Raw genomic sequence first — 17,988 nt, 5'->3', positions numbered from 1 at the left:
TTTTCTTCATTCAAGACATTTGTCTTGAGGATATATCTAACACTAACATAGAGTGTTGAAACACTGCTTGTGTAACTGAAGAAGCAAGAGAAAACTGAGTTTATGGACAAAAGACTTATTTAGAACTTGCTCTTTTCTTGGTAATAGTAGTTTGTTCTTTGTATCAAACTTTTCCTGCCTGGTTTGAATGTGGAGGAGTATGTGTTGCACTTAATCAGGAATAATATTTTATAGTCTGTAATAATTTCCAGCACAATCATTTACATTCTTCACTTGGTTTTGGTTCAGGTTTACTTTTTTTTGTGTGGGACCAGGGATTGAACTCAGGCCCTTGTGCTTGCCAGGCAAGCATTTATTTTACTGAGCTATCTCCCCGGCCCCCATGTTTACTTCTGTAGAAAAAAAAAAGAAGTTTTGCCTTTAGACTTGTAAAGTCGGCATTATTCATTTCTTACAATCAGTACATAGTCTTTTTGTGAGGTCATATATCCGAACTACATTCTGGTTGCCTAGATTGTAAACTCTTGACACGTGATCGACCTTTTCTTTGCCTTCACCTGTTTATCCCTTTCCTCCCACAATTTCCTTTATGTGTTTTTGCACTGTGGAAATAAAATGGTTTAAGTTCCTGTGAATTCTTTAGTTACCCAATACCCTACATGTTTCTCTCAAGAGATTGGTATTATTCATTATAGTTCTTCAATAAGCTTAATGACTATCACTTTCTAAAAATTATTATTAAAGTATTGTTTGCTTACTTAAAAATAGAGCCCGTAAAGTTATAAAGAAGAAACAGAAAATCACTTGTTCCTCTATTTAGAACAACTTTTAGAAGGTAGCTTCTAGGTTTGTCTTTTTTCTATGTACAAATATATAATTTTGTTTGTAGATATATGTACATTTTGAATACATATTATTTTTTGTAGCCTGCCCTTGTATGTACTATTTAAAACCCACATAAGCAAGCACATTGATTATCTGGGTCTCTTTTATGAACATGGTGGCCCACACTCTATATATTGTTATAGGTAACCTGTATTCACCCAGCTCCCTCTTTTTAGAGATCATTTGCATTCATGATAGCTGTTATATTGAAATCCTTTGCCTTTTCTCTTGGGAATTCCACTGTCTGGCATGTGAAGGTGTCATTGATTAGGGACCCCTGCAGTGGACCCCATTCTTCTACAAGGTGTTAATGGCGCATGGTGAAAAGAAAGAGCAGGAGATGAAATAGTGATGCAAGGGAGCTCTGAGATCACCAGTTACTCATGGGGAGCAAAAGGCTGCAAAGCAGCCAGAACCTTGGTATTTATTGATCACATTTACATTGAGGAAACCCATGAGGAGATTATCTGATGACTTGAGGACAGCAGTGGCTTTATGCGAATGAGGATCTTATGTTCATGAAGATCATTTCTGATGACGCTGATAAACTTTTGTCTATGGAGTTAATAAGGTGGTCTGTCCTTTCCCCCTTTTTGTAAATTACTCTGTGGTTCTCTAGGAACCAGCATGTCTTCAGCTGATATAATCGTGCCTTAGGGTATCACAGCATCTTGAGATCATTGAGGCTTGAACTGTGACCAGAGGCACATGGAGTTATGTTTTTGCGCACCATAGCCAGCTCACGCGGCAAGATCCTAGGCCTTGAACAAGCCCTAATCACAGCCCTAATGATTTTTCCCCTAAATTATGTAGAATGGCCAGTTTACCCAATCTAGGCTCCAGCACATCATTTTTATTCACTTCCAGCCCCAGAATATCCACTTTACACTGTGCAACAACTGGGATCACTTCTAGTCCATTCTATGCAGACTTCTTATCCAGTCCCTCTTACAGAACAGCCTTCTTATTTGACATTGGCCCAATGGTAGCCTGTTTATCTAGTACAATCTCCCACTCAATTACCTTTCCACACCAGGCCACTTACTCTCCGCAGTCTATGGAACAGTTTATCAGAAACTGCCTCTTGAAAATGTTTATTTTAAAGAATTGCTTACACTGTTCAGACAACTGAACAGGCAGCTTTCATAACTCAGCAACTATATACTATACAGTAAACCCTCTTGATAGCAAGGAAGTACCCATTATAAACTCTGCACATCAGAAGTTATATTCTGTACCACCTTATGTAGCAAGAACTTCTAAACAACAAGCTTATCTAACACAGTCCGAAGGTAGTATTTCTTTAACACTGGACCAAAACATATATTTAACACAGGCATATTCTACTGCACCTTTATTTAGTACCCAACATTTAGTGGATCCATTCCAGGTAGACATTGATTTTTGGACACAAAGAGCTAAAAATTCAGACCCAGTCAAATAATAGCAAATCTCAGAAAACAGTGGAGGACAACTTTAGCTTCCTGGGCAGTTGTGCTTTACTGAGCAGGTCCATTTTCAGCCCCAGGTCCAATTTATTCATCTATCAGTACAGTTTTCCCAAATACTGTACATCTAATTTCAAGTCAGGCTTCTTACTCAGCTTTCATTCTGCATCATCAGATGAGTCATTTATCTCATATGCAAGTACCAAAAAACACCTATCAGTTGTCTACTAAAGAAGTTTCAAGAAGCTTGCAGCAATCTTTCACAGGCACCTAACCAAGTTCATCTATGATATATTCTTTTTTTTTTCAAAATTTTATTGATAAACAGCAATGAGACAGTTTCAAATCAAATCAGAAGTACAGTTTCAACAAATAATACACTGCATATATTCTTCTTAGTGGTTAATTGCTGTACAACATCTATGATATATTCTAAAGACTTTTCCAGACATGGTCCAGATTGTAGCTCCTTTACAAGAACACTTACAACCTGCGGCAATGGGACAACAATATGTAATATAGCATTTAGATCAGTTTCGAGTGCTTCAGGTATTAGATGTAGTCAAACATTTCCCCTTTGGGGGAAAAAAATAGTTCAGCACCAATTAGCATGCATCCAGTCTACTGGCCAGCCACAGTGGCAGCCATTTATGAGCTTAGCATCCATTTCTAAGTCATCAGAATTGGAATTAAAATAGCAGACCCTGCATCAGAACTCTGGGATATTCCTTCCAAGTCAGTGAGCTTTATCTTTTGACACTTAGTGCTTCCACTGCGTGTCAGAGCCATGTGTACTTCAGACACAACAGCATTTGCAAGGACAAGAAATTCGCAAATTAAATTGTCCTAGAGGAAAATGTGAGTGATTATGATGTTTTTTGTAATGTTCTAGAATCAATGAGATAGTGAGCTATAGTCAAAAGAGCATTGGGTTGAGGGTCACAGTTTTTGGTATTCTCTCAGTTTCTTACCCATAGGTACCCTTGATTGAAGTTACTTCTCAAATTTCTTATCTGTAACATGAAGGAAATAGACTAGTGTATGATTAAAATCCCAAGTATTTGAGTACTACTTGGGCAGTATCAGTGAAAATAATATAAGAATCCCTTATGTCACTGGGAAGTAACCCAGGCAGTAACAATTATAAAAATTATATCATACTGTACAAAGTACAGTAAGAAGAATGTAAAGCAAAAGTGAAACAAAATAGTTGCAATTTCAAAGATGTTGGCTGTCAGGGTAGGTCTCATTGGTAAAGACATTTGAGCAAACACTGTAAGCCAGTGAAGGAGTCAATGATAAAATTTCAGTTTGAGGGAATAATGGGTACAGTGACCTTAAGGAAAGAGTATGTATGCCATATTTGAAGAGCAGAAGGTTGGTGTAGCATCTCAAAATCTTTTAGTCCTCAAATATTAGTAATCTATGTTTCTTTTAATCTATATTTATAATAAAGCACTTGACTTTTGTGAGATAGTAATACTATCACATGATTCTTATGTACTAAACACTCTCTTCTCCCCTCCCCTCCCCTCTCCTCCCCTCCCCTTCCCTCCCCTCTCCTCTCCCTTCCTTCTTTCCTTCCTTCCTCTCTTTCTTTCTCTGGTGCTAAAGTTTGAACCAAGCCCTGTACATGCTAGGCAAGGACTCCATTGCTGAACTATCCTCAGTCCCCTGAACACTTTTTTAAAGGTATTAAACATACCATCCTCACAACAAACCTAGAAGTCCTATTATTATTTTTGCTTTATAGGTAAGAAAGTGTTAGTTTAAAGAGGTTAGATAACTTTTCCAGTGAAGGTAGTTATCCTTCATGTCAGAATTGGAGAAAAAGGATATGATTACTTCATTGACATTTAGTAAACTCAGGATTGATTGAATTAAAGGAAAGAATGGAAGATCTGATTTATTCTCTTTCTTGCACTTCTGTTGTGTTTTAGATATATCTGGTAAATTGATTGCCTTTGAGGTTTATAGATAAAAGATGTGTGTTACATTAAGTGAGCTTTTTAAATGATGATATATTGATATATTATTATTCCAAACAATTTACTCTTGCATTTTTTATAAAATTTCCTCTTCATAAAGAGCATAAATTCTAGTGAACGCTGATATGTGCATGCCAACTCTTAGCAGGATTTAGAAAAAAATATCTGCAACTAAAGTTTCTTTCAACAAGTATATACTGTTCTAGAGTTGATTTCTTTAAAATATAGAGTTTCACAAAGCATTTTGGCTTTGAATAATCATGTTTTTGGACAGATTGCATTTGTTATATACACAGTATGATTGAAAAATACAGTGGTAGTATGGATTGAACCCAGGCTCTTTATACTGAGCCACACCTCCAGCTCTTTTTAAAAAGTATTTTATATTTTTGTTGTTTTAGTTTTAATATATTTTTAAAAAGATTGTTTATTTGGTACAGGGTCTCGCTCCACAGCTCAGATTCGTAGAGATGCTCCTGTCTTAGTCTCCCTAGTGCTGGGATTACAGGCATATGCTACCATACCTAGTTTCAGTGGCCCACATGCTATGGCATGGGCATTGCATGCAGTACTGGGGATCTAATCCGGGTTCTCGCGCTTGCCAGGCAGGCTCTTAGACTGCTGAGCTATCTCCCTAGCCCCAATTTTAATATATTTTGGGGATTGGGTCTTATTGTTTAGTCCACACTGGTCTTGAACTTATAGTTACTCCTGCTTCAGCCACGAAAGTGTTGAGATTACAGTTGTGCATCACTAAGCCTGGCAAAATAACTTTTTACTACTTTACGACAGTGTCTTAGTTATTTTTATCATTGCTGAGACCAAATACCCCAACTCCAAAGTTAAAGAACTAAATGTTAATTGTAGAACATGGTTTGTACAAGTTTCAGTTAGTATTTGGCTGGATCCAAGGCAAGTCGGTATGGTAGAAAAACATTGCAGAGGAGAAACATTTCATGGCAGGAAGGCAGCAAAGCAGTGAAGCAGCAAGCAGCAAGCAGCAAGCAGCAAGCAGCAAGCAACAAACAACAAAACCCCCCTTTCTTTCCTTTGTATTCTATCCAGGCAACCTGCCCTTTGGGTGGGTAGCACTTACACCCAGGGTAGGGCATTCTCAATCCTGGCATCACACCATGAATCAATCCCAGTATCACACACTCTAGATCCACCCACCTCTGAAAAGCCCCCACCTATGACCTCATGAGGCTTTGGGGGAATGTCTAGATAGAAGGCATAACAAGTAGAGGCTTGCTAATTTGTCTAGTCTGGCCTTTAAATTGCCATCTGTTTGCTTATTAAATACACAAATACAACTGTCTTTATATATTGTTCATGCATCCTCAAAATTTACTCAATTGTTATATTATCTCAAATTGTGTGTGTGTGTGTATGTGTGTGTGTGTTATTATTGAGGGTTTGTATAATAAGATCTGGGTTTTGATATCGTTTTAATTTTCTTTGCAATTTGGATATCATTTGTTTCTTTTATTCCTAACTGCTCTTCCTGGAACTAGTAGTATAATTGTGAGTGATAGGCCTGAACAAATATCCTGTGTTGTACCTTAATTTATTGTCGAGGCTTTCAGTCATTCACCAGTAGCTGGGGGCATCACAGCAATTTTTTTAAAGGCACATTATGAGGGATGTATGACACCTACATTTATTTTTTAGAAATATTTCTATTGATGAATTATTAATTTTATTAAAGTGCACTTAAATAAAATATTAAATTTTTTGTTTAAACATTGACATTTTCTTTTTTTTTGGGTTTTTAAAAAAATTTTTTTTTAATTTTTTGTGGAACCGAGGATTGAACTCAGACCCTTGCACTTGCCAGGGAAGCACTTATTCCACTGAGCCATCTCCCAGGCCCCAAACATCGACATTTTCAACATTAACTGTTTACCTATGTACGAGACCTAGAAAATAACAGCAGAAATAAATTCCTATGTGAACTATAATGAAAATGATATCAAATACACTGAGTTTATGTTCCCTGGAGTCAAAGAATGAATTCTAAGGAGGAACATGGAGATTAAAAGTAGGAAAATTTATTGTGTAAAAGAATTCAGGAATAGGATGGGGATTAGAAAATAGCTTGTGAGAGATAGGAAGGGTCTCAAATGGATTGGAAAGGAGTCTACATATCAAAAATTTTATAGAGCAAAATCATTAGGTCGGTACAGCGTGGGACAAAATTATGATCAATTAATAAGATTACAAATATTGTTGCTTCAGTAATATCCAATACTAGGAAGGGCATATTGATGGTATCATTAACTTTGGTCAATAATCTGCAGTCTTAGTCTTATCTTTAGACTTAGTCCTAGTAGTCTTTCATTTTAGTCTTCATGCAAAGAGAAAGGATGCCCTAGGCCAATGAGGTAATGGCTATTTACACAGGAAATCTCAAAAGGGTGGTACCAATAATTTCAAGGTTCCTACCTTGGAGAAATATGCAAAACTGGCCATTGTGACTTTAATCTTTTTTTTAATTTAACCTCATTTTGTAAAGTAATAAAGCAAGAACAAAAAACAGAAACAGAAACAGGGTAACATACAACAATACATGTGTTATAGGTTTTCAAAACAGTAATAGTTCATTGACAATGGTTGATATATTATCTATTTTTATTGTCAAATCTCTTGCTCAGATTAACAGATATACTTATGTAAGATTGGTCATATGATTGAATATTACTGCTTGCTTTCAAGAAACAATTTTTTCTTGTCTCCCTTTTTCTAACCTTTTTTTAAAAGAAATTTATTTTAAAGAGAGTATAGTAATAATTGATATGACATCAGAAACCATACACATTTAGAAGACCAACATGACAGATATTCAAGCATAGGGGCCTTTGGTGGATAGCTCAGTTGTTTAAAGCACTGCTGGGGCAAATGCAGTCTGGCGTATAGGACTCTGGTTTGATTCCCAGCTCTAGAAGCTGCACCATACCCATCCTTAAGGCAACCTGAAGTAGCCAAAACAAACAAAAAAACTCCACAGATATTCAAGCATAGTTTTTGTATTACACATTACTGTCCTCGATGTAGTTGCTTAGATTGTGGATATCAGCATATACAGAGTTAGTCAAGGTGAAAATTCTGCACATTAACTGCTATTTTCAAAAATCGACGGAAATTTTTAGTACAATCACTTCAGCCATCCTGTGTATATACTTGCATGTTTTTTACCGCTATCTTTTTTCCTATGTTTTCTCCTTTCTCCTCTTTATTCTTTAATCCTTAAGTTGTGAATTTGTAACATTTCATCAGGAATATCGGCTTTGTTCTTGGAAATAGTTCCTGTGTGGGTCAGTTGGTTTTCTTTTAGCAAATGTAACATTATTGGGAAACCAGTGAATCAAATGTGACATTATCAAATAGGACATTTTGAAATTGGTACAAGTCTGTTCACCACAGCTTACAGTTTATTGCTGCATGAATTAAGATGTGGTAGCTGAGTTCCAGGATAAATTTTTAAATTCGAGATGTAAAATGTATTTGCATCTACTAGGAATATATTTTATAGCATATTTAGAGGCTTTATTTGGCATATATTGTCAAAAGCTTCAATATCCATGAAATAATATAGGTTGTTAGTCAATTGTCATATATTCTGACAATGTATAATTTGCTTGATAGTTTGAAACAAAGCTTTCCAGAAATGAGTGAGTAATAGCCAAATTGTTGACTTTCATTTCTTTCCTGGTAGGTCTTTTTGTCATTAAAATGTAGACAGTTTCAAAGGAAACCAAATCTTTTGACTGTCATTATTGTCCTAAATCTCTCAGCAACATATCTGTCATTTCTCCATGAATTCTTTATATTCAGATGATTAAAATGATAAAGTCCAGCTATGAAGGCTTTTAGTTCAGATAGTAAGGTGTCATGATAAATATATTGTTTGAGTAGAGTGGACCCTTGATTTACAAATTCAATCTTTCCAAAGTGCTAGTTGTAATTCAAGTTGTCAGTTGAAGGCTCAGGCTCCTCTACACAGCCTTCAAAGTCTCTCTTCTGTATACATGCAGATCTCAGTGTGCTTTGAAAGACATTAGCCTAGGATTTCTGAATTAACCACCTACAGGAAAAGATGTTAGGATATTGCTTCCAGAAATCTTTAAGGGTTGAATATGTATCTGAGACCATATGAATGTCAGCACAAGCAGCTGACATTTGGGTCACAACTCATTACTTTGGTTTTAAGTTAAAATTAAAATTCTGGTCATAATCCAAGTTATTCATGTCAGGCCAGTCATAACTTGAGAGGCCATTGTATTACTATTGAGGTGTACAGAATGATTTATTTATATTTCATTATTAGTGTATTTCAAAACATCTTGTAGCATATCATCCGTTACAAACAATTTCTAATATTTATTGTGAGTGTTGGAATTCCTATCAATAGATTTCACCCCTGGCAAGAACCTAATAACAATTTCTATCCTACTTCTGAGGTTAAAGCACTGTGGTAGAATACATGATCAGTTTGTAACATTTTGATTAGTCGAGTATTTATTTGTATTTCTGTTTTCTTTCTCATCTGAGTCAAGGTTTTCATTCTGTACTTCTTTGTCATATCTTGTTAACTTCCTTGGCATACATGATCCAAGTTATCATCAGTTGTCAAGTCACCTGATGCCTTATTTTTAATGTCCTCCTGAAGTTGTAAAAGTAGATTTTCATGTGATACTTTACTGAATTGTGCTAATTCTATAAGACAAAAATTTATACATATAAGAAATAAAAATGTAATGTGTCATGTAATATGGGTAAAAAACACTTGTTTACTTTTTGACTCATGTGCATATACCTTGCAGTTCTTTACACCAAGTGGATGAATGCAAATACTGCTTTTCACACAGCAGACTACTCATTATGCTAAAGTATGTATATTTACTAAAAAGTATGGCATGGGTGGCTGCCACCCAAGTAAAGGATGGTACCTGTTACCTGATGTTTCTTTCCCTTTTAGTACCAGGGATTGAACCTGGGGCTTTGACACTAACTACATTCCAAGTATTTTATTGCTTTTATTTTTCAGATAATAGTGTTGCCAAGTTGCTTAGTTTTCTAGGCAGGGTTTGAACTTGCAATCCTCCTGCTTTAGTCTCCCAGAGACATACACTACTATGCCTGGCTGTTTTCTACTATTAAACAACTTTATTCATGTATAATATTATATAAATTAAACTACATATGTTTAGCATATACAATTCAATAACTGATAGATATATGCCATAAGCAAGATACTGAACATGCTATATCCATAACACTTTTCTGTATATCTGAGGACATTAATGTGAATTTTAATTTAGTCTTAATTTTATATATATTTTATATATAGTGAATATTAATTTATGTTCTCATAATTCTCATTTTCAGTATAGTTAATATTATATTTATTGTATCTTAAAATATAAGAACCAGTTATTCTTTCTAGGCTTTAAGTTACGATTATTATATATTGCTTCTATATACAATGTACACCACCTAATGCAGTATAATAATTTGTGCCTTATATAAACATGTACTTTTCAGAAAATTAAGTTTCAAATTTTGATGAGGTCCAGTTTTTCCTCTTTATTCTGCTTTGATTTACTTATTTATTATTTGGTTAGTTACTTGTAATGCTGAGTATCAAACCCAGGACTTTACACTGAAATTCATTCTATCTTGGTGAGAGCTGTAAGGATGCTTTACCTAGCTTTAGATCCTAGAAATTTTCTACTATCTTTCCTAAAGGTTTTATACTTTTGAAGTTTTTGTTTCAGTATGTCTTTTTTTTTTCGGAACCAGGGATTGAACTCAGACCCTTGCGCTTGCCAGGAAAGTGCTTATTCTACTGAGCCATCTCCCCGACTCCTGTATATGGTTTTAAGATCTAAAATGAGAAGTTTTTTTTAGATTTTCTTGCCTGTAAGATTCCACTTTCTCTAGCAGCGTTTGTTAAAAAGACCATCTTTTCCTCAGTTGTTTTTACACTTTTATAAAAATGTCGGTTGGTATATTTGTATAGGTCTTTCTTCTGTCTTCTGTATTTTCTTTTTTTTTGTCTTCTATATTTTCTTTAGTTAATTTATGTGTTTATCCCTTTGTTAATTACACACTCTTTTGATTACTGTAGCTTTAAGACAGTTTTAATACTGGATAGAGTGATTTTCCCACTTCATTCTTTTTCAGGATTGTTCTAAGCTCTTTTAAGACTTTTATCTTTACAGATAAAATTTAGAAAAAGCTTGTCTGTCTAAGAAAACCTTGCTGGTATTTTGATGGGACTTTCACTAGTCCTATATGTAAAATTGGAGAGAATTAATATCTTTACTATGTTGGATTTTTAAGTCTATCAATATTAGATATCTTCCATTTTTTATATTGTTTTTTGATTTTTTTATTAGTATTTTATTGTTTTCAGTACATAAATATTGAATATCTTGTGTTAGCTTTATACCCAAGTATTTAATTTTCCTGGCAAGTAAGGTATTTTAATGTCAATTTTGATATTTTGTTAGTCTGTGGAAATGTGATTAGTGTGTGTGTGTGCACATACATGTTGTTATGGTTTTTGTCTAGTTGTCCCCCCAAAGCCTCATGCAGTCATGGGGTGAGGACTTCTAGAGTTTGTGTTAACTCATGATCCACTGGGATTATGTGTGATCCAAGGCTGGGATTATGGGTTTTAGTACTGCTGGGATTACCCATAGGTGGGTAAATACTGGGAAGTACCCATAGGTGTGAGTACTTCCCCTACCCTGGGGCAGGTAATTTGCATTACAATGTAAGGTGGGAAGAGAAGCTAGCTGCTTGAGCTGCTGCTACCCCTCCCTTGCTCTCTTGCTCTTTGCTGCTGCCATGAAAGGTTGCTTTCTGCTCTGTGCTGCTCTGCCTTGGACCTAGATGAGTATGGACTGAAACCTCCAGTAACTGTGAGCTAAATAAACCTTTCCTTCCTTCATTTTGAGTGTCGGGTATTTGTCCCAGCAACGAGAGAAGAGTAACTAAGACACATGTGCATGCTGATCTTAAGTTCTGTGACCATACTAAACTTACTAGTTATAGGAGAGGGTCTTTTGTTTGTTGTTTTTTTTTTCTTTCTAAAAATGCTGTGACTTCTATTTTTTTATATTTTATATGGGACTTTTAAATGTAGACAATCATGTAATCTCTAGAGACAATTTTATGGCTTCTTTTTTTCCTTTTCCTTTTTCTTTCTCTGTTACTGAAGATTGAATCTAGCACCTTGTGCATTGTAAGAAAGTGTTCTTCTGGTGAAGTACATTGGTTTTCCTATAATTTTATTTTGAAACTAAGTCTTGTTGTCCATTTTGGCCTTAAACTTCAGTTCTCCTCAGCGACGCTCCTAAACTGCTGAGATTATCGATGTGGCTTTATTGGTTGTTTTCTAACTTGTATATTTCTTTTGTCATATTGTTTTGGTAAAAATGCCTACTACCTGGCACATGCCAATAATAATTGCATTCAGGAGTTCTGCCGTGGGTTGAAGGTCAGCCTGGGCTACATAATGAGATCCTGCCTCAAAAAAAAAGTACAGATTTACAAGGCATGCACCCCTAATTCAAACCCTCTGGACAACAAGTTCAAACCCAGCCAGGGCTACTGAGCAAGACCCCATCTCAAAAGAAAATAATAGAAGTAAAAAGGGCTGAAGTGCAGCTCATTAGTGGAGCAGAGGCTGCTTATAGACCTGAGGCCCTGGGTTCAGTTCCCAGCACTGTGAAAAGGCAAAGGCAGCCCATTTGTATTCGGTCACACTGGAAGGGTGAGACAGAAGGCTTGCAAGTTTGAGCTGAGCATGGGCAACTAGGACACTCAATAAACTCTGTACTGTCTAATCCAGGCAGTTTGAGAAGCTGAGGCAGGAGGACTGTTATTTTCAGGCTAACCTGGCATACATAGCAAGACCCTATCTGTAAAAATAAGAAAGAAAAAAATCAGTGCCACTTAATTTTCAGATGAAAATGTTTCTATTTCTTATTTCTTTATTAAATTTTCATTTTAATGAGAAAAAAGATAAAATAGCAGTGAAACAGTTTCAAAACAGGTTAGTAGGACAGTTGCAATAATTAATACATTGCATATTGTTGTCTTCTTAGCAGTTATTCAGAGGACAAGAGGTAGACATGGTATCTTATCTAAACAATATTAGTGCAAACCTTTCTTCTCATTTATTTCTTATTTCTTAGATGTATATTTTCATTTATTCAAATCTTTGTGATTTTATCCTCGGTATTTTAGCCTTAGATTTGCAACTCATTTTTCTGGGTACATTTTCTCTTAAATTATCAAAGGAATATGTTTTCATAGAGTGTGTTGAAAATTGGGAAATTAAGATTCTGTTTTTGTCTGGTGTGATATTTAGACTGTTACTCTGATCAAGGCCAGTTGCTCTTATACAGCTTGAAAATGTGTATTCCTTTGGAATGCAGTTGCAGGTAGAAACTGTGGCATTGGGGAGAGCTCTCCATAGCATCCTCCGCTGGTCTTGTACATAATCATCTGTGCCTGTGACAGTGAGGTGGATGTGTGCAGTGTCTTTGTGTTCAATATGCAAAGGAACACAAGATTGCAGGAGATCACAAACCGGCTGCAGGGCAGCTCACATTTCTGTGTCTGAATCTGTCCCTGAGGGATTCTTCCTAAGAGGCAAACACACAAGTCCCTTCAGTTACAAAACAGTGTAAGTTACTGTACTGTTCTACTTTGGTCAACTTGTTTGAAAGCACTGAAGAATACACCTGTACTTGATTTTGTTCTGTATAAATCGACTTGTCAGAAGTGCCCATGAAGGAGTTTTTAAAAAAATCTTTTACCAAACTGGGCATGGTGGTGCATGTCTACAATTCCAGCACTCTAGGAGGCCGAGGCAAGAAGACTGCAGGTTTGAGTCCAGTCCATGCAATTTAGCAATGTACCAAGACCCTGTCTCAAAAGAAAAAAGGGCTGAAACTGTACCTCAGTCTGACAACCTTGGGCTCAATTCCCAGTGCCAAGAAATCGAAATTTTTAAAAAATGTCTTCTACTCTGCACTGAATAAGAAATAGTAAAAATGAATCCTTTATTCTCAGTGTTAGAAGGAAATATGAAATTTTTCATCTGTTGGTATGATGTTAGTTATAAATTTTTCACAGATGATTCTTATTGAGGTAGTTTCTCTCTGTTCCTCACTCCTTTCATGTTTTTTTTCTTTTCTTCATCTTTTTTTTTGGGGGGGGGGAACCGGGGATTGAATTCAGGCTCTTGCACTTGGCAGGGAAGTGCTTAATCCACTGCGCCATCTCCCCAGCCCCTTCTTCATCTTTTATATTTTGCTATGCTTAAGGACTGAAATCAGGGCCATATGCGTAGTATTTGAATGTCCTACTGATAGGTGACAGCCTTCAGTCCTCAGTGAGAATTTTTATTGTGAATAGAGGTTGCCTTTTTCAGGTATCTTTATTCATTACTTTATATGACCATATGTTTTTAACCTGTTGACGTATTTGTAGGTTACATTGACTTTATTTTTTTTTACATTGACTTTACATATTAAAACATCCTTGCATTCTTAGAATGACTTCATTTGGTCTTGGTATATAACTTTATATGCATTGTTAGATTTACTGTACTAATATTTTGTTAAGGATTTTTTGTTTTCATTTTTATTGTTTATTTAGTCTTTTTGAGGTAGGGTTTCACTAAACAGTTCAGCCTGGGCTTGAACTCACTATGTAGCATAGTCTGGCCTTAAACTTAGAATAATCATACTGCCTCAGCCTCCCGTGAGTGTTGAGATTATAGGCATGCATCACTGTTGAGGATATTTTGAATTTTAAGTTCATATGAGGTATTAGTCTGTACTTCATTTCTCTTACATACTTGATACTTTTTCAGAGGTTCTGTCAATTACTGAGTAGGATGTTAACATTTTATGTGGAAGTTTAGATTTTTTGAGGCAGGGTCTTACTGTGTAAGTCAGGCTGAACTTGAACTCACTGTGCAGTCCAGGTTGGCCTTGAATTCAAAGTTAGTGTCTTGTACCAGCCTGCACAGTGCTGGGATTTTAGGTATGGTCTACCACAACTGGTTATGCAATTAAGATTTATGTATTTTTCCCATTCAGTTTTTAAAATTAATTTTATTGAGAAACAGCAGTGAGAAAGTTTCAAAACTGATTAGTAGGACAGTTTCAATAATTAAAACATATTGTTGTCTTTGTAGTGGTTATTCATAGTGCAAGGTGCAGACATGGTATCCTGTCCAAACACCATTATTACAAATCTTTCTTCTCATTGAATTAAGACAAAGTAGCTGTATATCTATCCTGTTTTGTATATACAGATACAAAATAGTCCTTCATTTGTACCCTATTTTTTTGTTTAGTTTTGTCAGAGATGGGTATTCCATTGCCATTAAAATATTGTAGGTGCATGAATTCAACAAAATAATCGAATATAGTCCAGTAGTCCATAATAGTAGTGGGTTATCCATAGGACTGGCAAGGTCAGAAGTTGGTGACTTGAGCCTTTTCTATCTCAGCATATTAATAAGGCTTTACTTTTCATACCTCATTTTTATACTTTTCTCCTGATGGTTAAGACCAAGATAAATCAAGACCTATATAACAAGAAATGTGGCTTTTGCATTTGACAGGGTCAGTCCAATCCCCTCATAATTTACCCTGAAACCCTGTGCCGCAGTTTGAAGATCCTTTGTCACTGTCAGCCATGTGGATGGGTCAGGGCCATTGCTGGACCAGTTTGCTCTCTGTGAAAGCCTGAGAGAATGATTTCTCTCCATGTGACTCTCCTTAGGCTCACTCTATATCATCAATCACTTTCCTCTGTGGCCTCATAATCTCCTTGATCAGAAAATTTGGGACACAACTGAGTTACAGGATGTTACAATAAAGGTTTTCTTATGTCCTGAGTCCTCACTGACCTTGAAAGGCTAGGGTCAAAATGTTGGCTAACCTTGTAGCCCTTCTTTTTCTCTGATTTTTTGGTCTGCAGACTTCAGTTGTTAACCCTGCAGAAGAGAAGCTTAATTATATTATTACCCTAAAACATAGGCTGTTGAGCTTAACGTAAGTATCTGTCTGAATATTAAATGCCTTAGACATAACATGGAACAGGTATTTTTTTTTAGCATTAACTGCTCCTTTCTTTTTTATTTTATTTTATTAAGAAACAAATATCAATGAGACAGTTTCAAAACTGATTAATAGGACATTTTCAATAATTTTTTTTTATATTGTAGCTCACAAATTTTTTTTCTTTTCAAAGTTTTATTGATAAACATATAGCAATGAGACAGTTTCAAATCAAATTGAAAGTACAGTTTCAACAAATAATACACTGCATATATTCTTCTTAGTGGTTAATTGCTGTACAAGATGCAGACTTGTGATCCTACTTACAAACACCATTAGAAAAAATCATTCTATTCATTAAGAGAATGCAACTATAGATCTATCCCAACCACTTTGAATACACAGATACAAAATGGACATTCACAGTTATACCCCAATTTTTTTTAAGTTCCGTTGTTGAATATTATAGGTGTGTAAAGTCAGCAAAATATTCTAAAAGAGTACAGAAGCCCATAATAGCATTGGGTCTTCTGTTTAACTGGCAATGTCAGAAATTATTGACCTGAGTCCCCCACAGCTCAACATAACATGGCTTTATTTCCTATATTTCATCTTCATACTTTTCTACTGGATGGTTAAGACCAAGGTAAAGCAGAACTTATGCAACAAGAGTTGTAGCTTTTTGGTTTGAGAAGGTCAGTGAAATGCCCTCAGGATTTATCCTGAGATCCTGGAACAGGTATTTTCCATCAAGTATTGATGTGTTAAACTTTAAATCCCTACAGAATATGAAGAAAAAAAAAGAAAAAAAATTAAAAAAGAAGAATAAACAATTACATATTTTTACATGGAAATTTAGAAATCTAACCATATACAGCATTGTAGCAGGACAGTCCTATGACTTTTTTTCTTGTCTCTTGTTTTCATTTATTACCGTTTTATTTAAACAAACATTTACTTGAGAGACAGTATAGCACTAATTGATTTGATATGAGCAGCAGTGCATATTTAGGACCCTATGCTTGTCAGGCAGGTGCTTATTCTATTGAGCTATTTCCCCAGCCCCCTGAGTGGTGTATATTTAGAAGACTAGAATGACAGGCATTCCACGTATGACCCTAATATTACACATTGCTATCTTCAATGCAGTTGCTTAGTTCACAGATATCAGCATATATAGTTACTCAGGGTGAGAATCCTACCAATTAACTGCTAGTTTCAAAAACCTGCTGAAGAATCTCAGGATCATTGCCTTAACCATCTTGCACATATAAATGTATGATTTTGTCCCCCTTGTCATGTTTTCTAGCTTTTCTACTTGCCCTATTTTCATTGTTTAATCATTAAGTTCTTGCTTTCCTTTTAATTGTGTTATACCATTCTATTTTTATTTCTTCTTCTGAATTCTTACACGTGAGAGACTATATGATATTTATACATAATGGGTCTGATTTATTTCACTTATATTTTCAAGTGGCATCCACTTAAATATAAAGACTTTGAGTTTATCACTCTTTATAGCTGAGTAATACTCCATTGTATAAAAACACCACATGTTTTTCATCCATTCTTCAGGTGACAGGCATCTTGATTGTTTCCAAGATTTGGCTATCACAAATCATGCTGCTTTAAACATAGATACACATATATCACTATGATATGACGTTTTCAGTTCCTCTGTGAAAAATTCCCAGTAGGGGGATAGCTGGTTTGAATGGGATTTCCAGCCCTAGTTTTTTAAGGAATCTCTTCATTGATTTCCATAATGGTTGCACCAGTCTACATTCTCACCAGCAGTGGAGAAGGGTTTCTTTTTCCCCACAGCCTCTCTAACATTTGTTGTTGGGTGATTTCTTTATGATAACCATTCTTTCTGGAGTGAGATGGTATCTCACCGTTGTTTTAATTTGCATTTCACAGATGCCTAGTGATGTGGAGCATTTTTTCATATATTTATTTTCTTCTATAATTTCATCCTCTGAGAAGTGTGTGTTCATCTCGGATGCCCATGTCTGAATTGGGTCTTTAAATATTGGGGCCCTAATGTTTTTTAGTTCTTTGTATATTCTAGAGAGCAATCCTTTTTCTCAGTGTTTATTAGTTTGGATTTTTTCCAAGTTTGTCCTTTGTCTTTTCACTTTGATGGTAATTTCTTTTGACATGCAAAAATGTCTCAATAAGAGGAGGTCCCAGATGTTAATTCCTTCCAGTATTACCCATGTGGTTTGATTTTTGTTGATGAACTCTTTGTCTACCATTTTGTCTTCAAGATTTCCTCCTACATTCTCTTCCAGGAGACTTAGTGTTTCTGTTTTAATGTTTAGATCTTTAATCCATTTTGACTTTACCTTATTGCATGGTGAAAGACCTGGGTCGTTTTAGTTTTCGGCATGTAGAGAGACAATTTTTCCAGTACCATTTGTTAAAGCAGCTATCTTTCTTCTAGTAAGCATGTTTGGCCCCTTTCTTGAATATAAGGCAGCTGAGTGTGTTTGTGGTGGCTTCTGCATCATCTAATCTATTCCATTGATCCTCCAGTCTGTTTTTTTGCCAATATCATGCTGATTTTTAAAA

At 35.5% G+C, this 17,988-nt stretch overlaps 1 protein-coding gene across 1 annotated transcript in view; it reads left to right on the top strand.

Annotated features, from left to right (window-relative positions):
- The window catches only part of Wnk3 (WNK lysine deficient protein kinase 3), a 266,752-nt gene that overhangs the window by 120,517 nt on the left and 128,247 nt on the right, over window positions 1-17,988 (top strand). The window lies entirely within an intron of this gene.

The sequence above is a fragment of the Octodon degus genome, unplaced genomic scaffold, assembly GCF_000260255.1.
Source record: "Octodon degus isolate 3935 unplaced genomic scaffold, OctDeg1.0 scaffold00314, whole genome shotgun sequence".
Classification (NCBI taxonomy): Eukaryota; Metazoa; Chordata; class Mammalia; order Rodentia; family Octodontidae; genus Octodon; species Octodon degus.
Note: the sequence above shows the minus strand (reverse complement) of the source record. Positions and strands in the feature narration are given on the sequence as shown.